The 11,552-nt window shown below is 33.6% G+C and overlaps 1 protein-coding gene across 5 annotated transcripts in view; it reads right to left on the reverse strand.

Annotated features, from left to right (window-relative positions):
- Nucleotides 1–11,552, reverse strand: part of Shoc2 (SHOC2 leucine-rich repeat scaffold protein) — an 87,275-nt gene that overhangs the window by 74,604 nt on the left and 1,119 nt on the right. The window lies entirely within an intron of this gene.

Raw genomic sequence — 11,552 nt, forward strand, 5'->3', positions numbered from 1 at the left:
ATAAAGTTCACTAAGTGTATAATACAGTAAGTCCCCAATGAACGAGTTCCATTCTGGAAGAACTTTGTAGGATTCACTCATAAGTGCAACAAAGTGAATCTTATACAGTACCCATCTGACACAAATATACAATGTAAAGCATAAAAAAAAAATCAAACACACTTTACAAATACTGTAAAGAAACTATTTTAATTTTTATAGTTACCTTAAAATAATGGTACAGTATTTTCCCTTTTGTTTCCATGGTTAGTGCTTTGCACTTCCTAGCAGTCCCCTCCACATCACCACTGCTTTTGCTCTTGCTTCCAGACATCCTGGGCGCTAACTGAACACTACTACTGAACACTAATGCACTGTACAGGAAACACATAGCAGCACAAATGTAACAATGTCCAGCAGACAAAAGAGCGACTTCCACAATATGTTCCCATCTACAAGCATTAGTAATACAGGGTCAGTTTGTATCTCTGAAAACCTGCAACTTGAATGTTTGTAAGTTGAGGGCTTACTGTAGTCCATAAAACACTTAATTTATACAGCACTTCAGGTGAGAATTAGAATACACACTGTTTTTACAAGTGATATTCAAAAGTCATGGAAATAGCTGATTCACTTTGAAGTTGCAAAACAAGTTATGGGCTATTAGCAATTCAGAAAACCAATTATAACCATTTACATTTTTATAAGTAAGTGTTTTCATTCAATCAACATTTTATAGATAATAAATGTCACTGTGGCAAGGTACTAAGCACGAAATAATAATAAGGTACAGTCCTTGTCTATAAGCTTATAGACAAATAGATAAAACAAGAAAATAGTGTTTGTGGAAGCACAGAAGAAAAGCATTTTACCCAGCCTTGAAGGTTGGAGGAATCAGGGAAGGCTTCTTAAAGAAGCAGCCTTTAAGTAGAAATCAATCAAAATATTTTAGGTGAGAGGGGGCCAGGAATTATGAAGTCCCTCTTATTCCTCTCTTTTGATTTTCACATCTCAACGATCACCAAATCCTACTAAATTCCTCTCCAAAATGTCTCCTGACTTCTCTTCATTCTCAATGCTACCACCCCACTGCAGAGTATAATGAAGTCTCTCCTCTAGTAGCCTTCTAACTGATCTCACCATTTCATATTCACTCCTCATCCTGTTCTTAATGTAGGTGGACTATAATTAGAACGATTTTTCAAATATAACCAGGTTACTGTCCAATTTAAAAAAACTTGGAGAGAGCCCTCAGGATAAAACTCAAACTTCTTAGTAGTCATCAAACCTTCAAGATGTAGCCCCTGCTTACTTCTACCACAAATTTTTTGTCAGGAAAAAAAATTTTTCTACTTTATATTCTGGTTCCCTGAATTTCTTTCACACCTTGCATGGCCTATCATTTCTTGTGTCCAGGACTTTGTACAAGCTATTTTCTTCTTCATGAAAAACAGATTTATAGTTCTTTACTGAGAAAACTCCCACTCATTAAAAACCCTTTCTATATATCTTCTCCTCTGTGCTCCCACTTAAGTTTTCCCGATCAAAACAGCTAGCACCCACCCAGTATTGCATTTGCCAGATTAGATGACTCATTTAAAGGTAATGGGAAAATAGGGAATAGGCTTTTTCCTAGTTATATCCCAGCGCTTAAATACTTAGCACACAGAGCACTTACATTTACTGAATAACTTAGCTTTATCTGCTATATTACACAACCTGCTCCTCACACAAAGCAATTTTTCTTTATAAACTGCTTCAGAATGTATTACAAACAGCTGAATAATGACAAAGCTTTATCTTGTGCATGGTGTTTTGCTATACCCTACTTAAAATCGCTCATATTTTCATACCAGTATCTAAAAATGGCAGGATTTCAGTTGTATTTATCTGTTTATAAAGATCTAAAAAGTTCCTTATGCTTTTAAATAATTTAAAATACAAAAATAAGGGTTGTCATCTCCAGATCAGCTAAAGCTACTTTTTATGTTTTATTTTGTTTTGGATTTAAGAGTTTAAAAAGGAATTTTCAAAACTAGAAAGCTAAAAAGACTAAGACCAAAAAACAAGAAAGTCTGCAACAAAATTAACATGTGCAAGAAAATGTTATTTTCACAGACAAAGGGAGAAAAGCACCCTTAAGCAGCCAAATGAATCTGAGGTAGTAACTTTCATAGAGCCTAAAGGAATTCTTGTTCACAGAAGGAAAAAAAAAGTCCTATATATGTCCGTGTTAGTGAGAACTAAGTCAGGAGTCGATATTCATTCATTCAATATTTTTCTTCTTGATACAAGAGAAAGTAATTCAGACAGAATGGACAGGTACAGAAGCAAATAAATAGAAATTTTCCAAGGAATCTATATCCCTTTATCTGTAATTTAGATTCCAAACAAGAGTTTAGAGCAAAGAACTGAAAATTCCTGTTCACTCTGCCCACAATACAAACCGTAATTGGAATTATAGCTTTTTCACGTAACACTTCAACTCATCATTTGTATGAACTGCAAAATTTTCTAGGGAAGTCCTGTTATCAAATATCTTGACCAAATACTATGTGAAGGGTGTCATGCCTCATATAAACATTACCAAAAAGATTTACTTGTGAGTACTGCTTGAACTGCCTTTCTTGCCATGGAATTCCAAACATGTGATATACAACGTAAGTATTCTCAAAATATACTTTATTCTTAATTTCCCCTGCAAAGTGACAATAAATTAAAAAGCTGACTATTGTTGGGGCTCAAGATACCCACTCAACATGACTATAGTATGCCATACCAAGTGCCAAACAAGTCACATGAAAGTATACTCCTACATATTTTCAACTAGCAAGTTTGAGAAACTACAGACACAATAAAGGCTCTGCAAAGCTGTCCTTATATCGTGGAGATTTATGCCTATAAAGAAAATCTACATTAGTAAAACATCTGTTATATTTTATTAATATAGGAAGGATACTCTGAGATAATTTTCATTACCTGGCTTTATCCCCATAGTAAGACAAACCCTCACTCACTATATAATCCTTCCCCTTACCCACAAATAATCTGTACTCCCACCACCCCTCACAAATCCCTACCCCCCCACCACTCCCTTCTACAACTCAGAATCTTCAATCATCTGATCCTTTGAGTCTCTCACTTTGTAGGACTCCTATGCTTAAGTACGTAAGTGTGGCTTTTCTGTTATTTTCAACTAAAAATTTTCATACTTTAAAGCAATAAGGGCAAGTGAATTACACTTAATGTTTCATTTTTGTGTGTATAAATCCACAATTTTATTCACTAAGTCTGTACAAGTTCTTTCCATTACTCATTCTATATAAACTCTCAGAAACTGTCCTAAAAAATACAAAGAAAAAAAAAAGTACTATAAACAGCAAGATCTCAGCATGTGGTTTTCCAGGTTGGTGCTTTATTTAGTAACTCACCATTACTACAAAACAAATGGCCTTTCAGTCTTTTTTTTTTTTTGAGACTTTATTCATGGGACAACCTCTATGCTCAACTAATTATTTTATTTACCTATTATCCTCACAGTTTGGGTTTAACAATTTACAGGATATACTCTGGATTTTAAAATACAATCTCATTTATCTCTGTATTTTTTTAAATAATCCAAAACAGAACTATTCCACATACAAGATCAATGGAAACACATTAGGCGTCACATTCAAGTTAACTTTGGGTTAGCAAGAAATTTCTCCCATCGGAAGCTTTCAGAACTATTGAAAACGTAGTAGTCATTCTATTATTTTAATAATTTAACACAATAAATACAACTTCCAACTGGTATGTACTATTCACTATCATCTGAATATAACCCAGTTGTGGACTAACTCCTTGCTATGGCTTATTTTGAACCAAATGTAACTCTCTGCTATGGTTTATGTTGAACCAAATGAGATGATATTTGGAGACAGGGTCTTGAGAACTTAAGTGAACTGAGATGAAGTTGTGAAAGTGAGATCTTAACCAGTGCCTTTGAAGATCAGAGAGTTGCAAAGGATAAAGCAGGAAGGTAACCATCTGCAAAAGAGGCAACATCAGGAAGTGTCAGCTGGCATCTTACTCTTGCACTTCCTAGCCTTTAGAATTTAAATTTTTTTTTTAATTTAGGCCACCAGTCTATGGTATTTTGTTGTTATAGCCGTAGGAGGAGATTAAGACAAATACAAGTCCCACTTAAGTATAGAAACCTTGACATAAAAAGTTCCCCCATAAATATGCAAATAATTTGGTAATTTACACAGAGTAAGTGACACATTACTGAAATCATACTAGAAAGAAAAAAAATAGTATTAAACAAAAAAGCCTTGTTCTCTTAGGAGCAACTCAAAGACTACCAGTTTGCCTAGTTATAAATACTGGATAATGGTCATAGGAGTTGCATGTGCTTATGTTAAATTATCACACGAATCCAACATTTTTGGATTATCGATTTTCACAAGAATTTGCATGTAATTAAAAATGGCAAAACATCAATTAAACTTAATTTCAACTTTGATGAAACAAGAATCTTCCAGATTTTGCTACAAGACTACTGTTACACTGGTTATCACAATATTACTCTATATACAAATGTCAATTATAATTGAGTTCTAGTTGAGAAAAGGCCAGCTAAGTTTTTTATAATTTTGTCTGCAGATAATTAGTTACATATTAAAGCATTACTCACAGACCTAAGTCTACAAGAGTTTTACAGCTAACTTTTAAAGCCAATTTACTTGTCTTTCCTTTTGCAGATCAGAAAAATCCTTAAACTGAAACACTTAACTGTAATATCCATTTGTGAGCAATTAATACATGCTTAATTTGGTCCCTTTTTTTTTTAAACAACATAAGGTAGTAAAAGTATGCTTCATCAAATTTCTTTACAGACACTTTTCTAAGCAACAAAAGTAAATTAATGGATTCCACTCTTACTAGTTTCTAACCAATTTCGGTACCTACTTTTCATAGATCAACATTATGGTACAATATTTGGGTGCACAATACTTTTCAGAAAATGTTGAAGTGTCTATATATATATAAGCACTATAGAGATGTTTCTGTCACAGTTATCAAACGATCAGAATTTTTAAATTTGTTTTGAAAAGTGATTTCATTTTTAAAATAAATTTTGTATAAGTCCTAGAATAGTTCTTGCTTTTCATACCTTACAGCAACTGAAACACAAGCCACCAGATTTACATCACACATTTTCTGACCACTTTTATATCTGATCATCTTTAGATCCTGAGCACCCAATACAAAGCTTGACACACCCTCACATATACTTTGGCTTCAATATACTTTGAAATTTTCAAATAGCCATGTTCTATATGTATTACTATAAGGTATTACATAACAGGAGGTAGGGAATTTTTTTGACAATATTGAAGCACTACCAGCCATTTAGTATGCTACATTCTCACAGTTGCTTAGTGGGTGTTCTGAAACAAGGCCATATTTCTAGTATTAAGAATTTCAAATCACTACTTCTAAAGTGCAGAAATAAATATCTTCAAGATTAAATCATAAGACATTATTTTAAGCTGCCTAGATGTAAGCATCCCACTTCTATGAATTTAGAACTGTAATTAACACATAGTAGATAAACCAGTATTTGTTTTAGCAACAAAGTAAACAGCTAGTTCTACCTATCCTTATATAGTCACAGAATTCAAGAGATCACAATAGTAAGATAAAATACAATGTATTTGAACCAGAACTAAAACCTTCTAGCAAAATATTCAATTCTCTATCCCAGATATCACAAAACAAAGGTGAATTAAATATAATCTATTTTCATATAAATTTCTTGGACACCACACAATTATAGCAAACTGAATTCTGACCTAATTTTTCCAATCAAGGTGACCAGTCCAGGCCAAGAGAATAAAGCTTCCTCTCTAACAGAATAAAAGTTGTGGCAATACTTATACCATTTTGTCATATCATTGTAACAGGTTATGTTTTTATTCAACATTAATCAAGAACAGTATGTCCAGTTACTCAATTTTACATATTTCATAGCTAAGTAAACAAAATATACATGGTTAAGTGTAAAAACCTACCTCTACAAATTACAAGGTAGCAAATATTAGACTGCAGTGATTCAGTACATTCAGACTGCTTCAATTTTTTTTGTTCAATAAATACTAGTACTTACCATTTCAATTCATTAAGCAAATCTCTCCAATAATAAAAGTTTAACACATTAAAGTTTTAAATTGTTAATAATTTTATGGAATTCTCTTAGAAATATAATGCATGGTCTTTTGTCATCTTTAACAAAATATATCAACCATTTCTTCATGATCTTATCATTGCTATTATTATTTTAGCTATAAAACAAATGGTGTCTTGAAAAGATTCTACATGTTCATCACATTAGTGGATATAAACTACCTTTTTTTAATGGCTTGCAATTGCTTTGTAAGTGTTTTTCCTCTGTTCTGATGTTCAATTCTCTTACGGCTTCTAGGAATATTTCAGTCCTTTTAACATTTGCTTATCAAACACTTTAAGTTACACATTACATGAGAGTTTAAAAGGCCTGAAATAAGACCTGAGGAGCTATATCGAAGGGCAGGAAAAGTACATTTAAGAACAAAAATCATGATATCTCTCTGTCCTAAGAAGTTCAGTTTGGGGCTGTAAACCATTAATTTAAAACTAATTTTCTACTAGGAGCCTATAAGATATAGACATTATATACTGGAGAAATAGTAAAACCAGGCATTTTCAATGCTCAAGATAAAGCTTACAGTTTAGCAAAAATGACAAACACATCATTACAAAAATGCTGAGGTATAAAAGAGGAAGCACAGGTGCTAAAGGACTTTTAAAACAGGAGAACATAAAGATCAAAAGTCTCACAAATGATATAACATAGAACTGAGACCTGATGAGTGATTAGTTTAGTCAGAAAAGGGTTCCTGGGATAGTGTGTAAACAAAGAAATACCAGAAAGGTTTGGGTTCCTAATAAATAACCTTGAGATGAGGTGGTGTAACATTTTAAGATAATTGCTACAATGTGAAAAATTTAAAGAGAAATTTCTCAACTTTCTACAATAAACCCAAAACCAAATTTCTCAAATTTCTATAATAAACCCAATCAAAATCACTGAGAGAATGCTTTAAGATGAAAAACTGTGGCACTTGGGGGAGAGTTTGTGGTATCTAAATGGGCCTCACTACACCCCTGAAGAAATATTACATCATACTGTATGAAAAAATTATCCAATCTTCAAGTTCAGAGAATATACAAAGCCTTCTACCATATTCATCATTCAATGACTTACCTAAAGAGTGGCACTGTCAAGTATGTAAAAAAGTTTAAAATACACTCGGAAAAGTACATTTTAATGTTTATATAATAAAAATTTATCAAAGTTAAGAAGGTTCATAAATGTTAATTTTAACATATTGCATAAAAAATATTTAAAGATGATTTTGAAACATACTATCATTATCCAAGTTCTAAATCTGGGAATTATCACACATTAGGCTGATACATTCTCGCTGTATTTAATTAAAATATTAATGAAAAATTCACTTAGTTAAGTTTTAAATAATAATTTTGAACAGCCCCTCAGCATTAATATAGGTTTACAGTTCAAGGCCTAAGTTAGGCATACAAAAAATAACTGCTAAAAATAAAAGCTTTCAAAGAACATCTACTATAGGACCTAAAATATTACTGGAATCCAAATAGTTATTTACCTGCAATTTTCCAAACAGCCCTTATCTTCTCCTACCTTTATACTTTTTCTGCACTTCACCTATCACACTTATTCTTCAGGAGTTAAGTCCAGGTCCTATGTTCCAGTAAGCACTGTCAGGTACGTATGAAGTCTGTCTTAGCACACAGGCATTTGCCAAGATATACTGCTACTAAAGCACTTATCATACTGCATAACTCCTGATTTGACCAGTTTATGAGACAAACTCTAAACTTACTTAAAGCAGAAAACATGATATATTTATATCTGCATCCTCAGAGGCTGAGACATACAAGCCATGGGGAAGAACTTTTATGACAGCAGTGAATATGAAAAACTGTACTGAGAAATTCAGAACAAAATTGAAAAGTTAAAGACTTTTTTTTAAGACTAATAAAATTGAAAGCACAAAAAGTGCTACACAAAAAATTTGAAAATTAAGAAAGCCCAAGACACACAGGTGAAATTCCAGGCTCTAGAAATTACCTACATCACAACAAGCCATTTCTTGTCACCTTCAAGACACTATAAAAATTATAGACTTGTCTTAATCAGCTGGGAAGTTAATTAGAACTGTAAGACTTCTAGACAGTACTAAAAACACAAAATAAACTGCCAAAAGGTTAATTTCACATGGGGACCCAATCATACTCTTTTTAAAGGTCTCATGTAATGTTTTAGCTACAGGCAATACGTTCATTCTTTCCTGTTTAAGAATCCTTAAGCTTTTATAGAATGTAGTACTTTTTGCAATCAGTGCCGATCTTTAGAGAAATCAAAACGATATATATATGAAATCTAATTCGTTTTCTTTTAAATCTTGATAATGGGAACTGCATACTTCTTCAAGAAGCATATATGTTACCAACATCTCAAAGGCTTAAAGGATCTTTGTAATTCTTTTTGTTTGAACTTTGCTGAATTAAAGGTGCTGTACTAAAAAACTGGGAGAAAAAAATTCAAATAAACACTATTTTACCCTAAAATAATGCAGCTCCATATTTTAAAACAAGTTTTTAAGACGTATGTTTGTTTCTTTCAACCCACATTGATTAGCAACAACATTTCAGAACATAACAAGTTCAAGCATACCACAGGTCACTTGTTAAAAGAAAAAAAACCTAGATTCTTAAAATCAAGTTTTGACACACAAAACTTTTAACTTTTAACTATGAAAAAAAAATCTTGAAAAGATCTTTAGGGCACAAATTTGATGTTCTATGACATGCAATGAAACAGAGAACACTCAACAGTTAAAATAGGGGATACAAGGACAGCAAATGGGTTATATCGATATTTTAGTCTATTGGCCTTATAGAATGTCTAATGCATAATATATAAAATGCACGAAATAGTAAGTCTAACAATAAAAGTATCTACCAACGTAATATTTGTAGGACTCACTCCTTAAATATCACATAAAGGTACTTATTCTATCACCCTACGGCTAAATTATAGCCATATCCATGTATTCATCCACAAAATATTCCCCACCAGTCTTCTAGAAAAGGTAGTTCATTTTACAACTAAATTTCCTATCATAATTGGTATCTCATAAACAAGCTCCAGAATTTTTCCATCAAGTTCAATCTACAAATCTTAGAACTCACTGAAGGATTTGAGTTAACTTGTTTGATTAGTTGCTTTTTATTGTCTTGGGGATTTTTTGGTCTTGTTTTCTTAAAAACATCCCAGCAACTATTCAGAAGATTGGTCTTTTCATATATAAAGGACAAGAATAACATGCTAACCTGAATTTTAAAAGACACTCTTGCTTAATTGTCACCCTCCAAAAAACATCCATCCTTTTATCTACACATATAGACTACTTTTTTGTCAAAAACACAAAAGCGTTTTTGTATTTAAATATCTTCTCATTAAAAAGATTGTAGTTCTTTAAATTGCTCAAAGAAACCAAGGCTTCCAAAAACATTACACAGCAAATACTGAAAATCAAGCACACGTTCAAAACAAGTATGACTGAAATTTACCTGTTGAATGAAGTATTCCAATTTTATTCACCTCCATCCATATGCGTAAGCCAAAGCACAATGTACACCAGCAACTATTCAAGAGCCACCTTTAGGTATATTCCACACACAGTTTCAATTTATGAGTCTTGGGTTAGGGGTTCGGAGTGGGGGTCATTCTACTCTATCTCAAGTCACAGAAAAAAACAGTAATATTTTAAAAGCACAATTCCAGCAAGCATACGGAAAGAATTTATAGTTTTGGTGTTCCTATTTAAATATGAGTATGTTTCCAACTTCCGACTGGCATGTACTTCACAAGTTGATGTATGATCCTTACATGCTACAATTAGCATAAAAAAACTCTAATCAACTTCCTGAATATGGTTAATTTTTAAAAAGCTTAAAAAATACCCAGCTGCGAACACTTCATGTATCTCTTAGCATCACTCTTTAATCCATAATGATTTCTAACAAAAATTCTAAAACTTGAAAATTATATTAATAATGATATGACAGGCACAAAACAAATGGCAATACAGACAAACGGAGCTGCTCAAAAACTGAGCACCTTGAGAAAATGTAGCACCTTTTAAAAAGGCCATATCCAAAACTAAGATGTCAAGACTCTTAACTTTTACATGCTAGCTTCCTGTTACATTTAAGCCATTTGAAAATTACAAACCTTAGACAAAAACCTTTAATTCTGTTTGTGCTCTATTTTTCAAATACACATTCATAACTACATAAAAATTTTAGGGTGAACTTTATGTCCAAATAAGTACAAAAGGTTTATCCCATAGTCAATCCTAGCTCCATATGTGAACGGTCACTTATGCACCTTACTCTTAAACTGTCACTGACACAGAAAAAAGAAGAAATCACACTTGTTAAAAATTCAAATTATAAGCTTTCCGTTACAAATTGTGAATAATGGCTCCCTCTCTGCAAATACATACTAATATACAGTGACAAAGCGTGGACGGTTGCAAGTGGAAATTAAATATACTGGGGTCTTTAAGAATAAAAGACAATTCTTTTTCAATGTTGATTTAGATAGTTAAATATTTCGTTACACAAGTATGACTTAGAATTCTGAAAAACAACAAAAAGTAAGTTTTTGATACAGTAGTCCCTCTGAGTAGATATTAGACCCCCTGCTATGGAGGAAGGGGGCACAAGATTACACAGGTGTAAGTTTAGAGATTCCTGGTAGTCATCATCTTTGAGACAAATACTATTCAGAGTTCAAATCTGCAACGTAATTTTGCTTCAGCATCTCCAGAGACTTGAAAAATATCGGGGTGGGGGGTTTTACAAAACAGTGCTTCCTCTTTTATTCTCATCACACCCGTGATGATACACACCAACAGAAAGACAAAATCAAACCGCCAACTCCAAGGGCTGAATTTAAAACACACACACATACAAAGCATCTTCTTTCCCATTCTCGAATCGGTATTCATTCCACCTGTTTGTAAATCCATACTTCCACAATTAACACAAGCCCGAGGAAGAAAAGAAAGAGAACAGAAAGGCAAATTAATGCTTCGGAGGAGTCATTATTCTTCCACCTAGGCATGGGGGAGGGGATGGTACAAAACAATGGATATGGAGGGGCTGGGAAAAAATCCGTTTTGCCCTGAAGCCTCGGGCAGGACGAGCTGAGGCGGAGGGGGCGGGGAGTTACGGCTACTTTTCCTCTATCTCGGAAAGCTATCGCCAGAGATTGCCATCAGGCACGTTCACCAGGGCGGTCTCGGCGGCTCCAACTCGCTGCTTCTAGCAACACACCCTGACCCGATTCGCCACTCCTCCGGGTCTTCAGCGGGAGACCTCGAGGGCGCCGCGGACTCCGCGAAGGGGCGAGCAGCCCCGCCCGCAGCAGCCCC

This window comes from Chinchilla lanigera, unplaced genomic scaffold (assembly GCF_000276665.1).
Source record: "Chinchilla lanigera isolate Chin_1 unplaced genomic scaffold, ChiLan1.0 scaffold00084, whole genome shotgun sequence".
NCBI classification, from domain to species: Eukaryota; Metazoa; Chordata; class Mammalia; order Rodentia; family Chinchillidae; genus Chinchilla; species Chinchilla lanigera.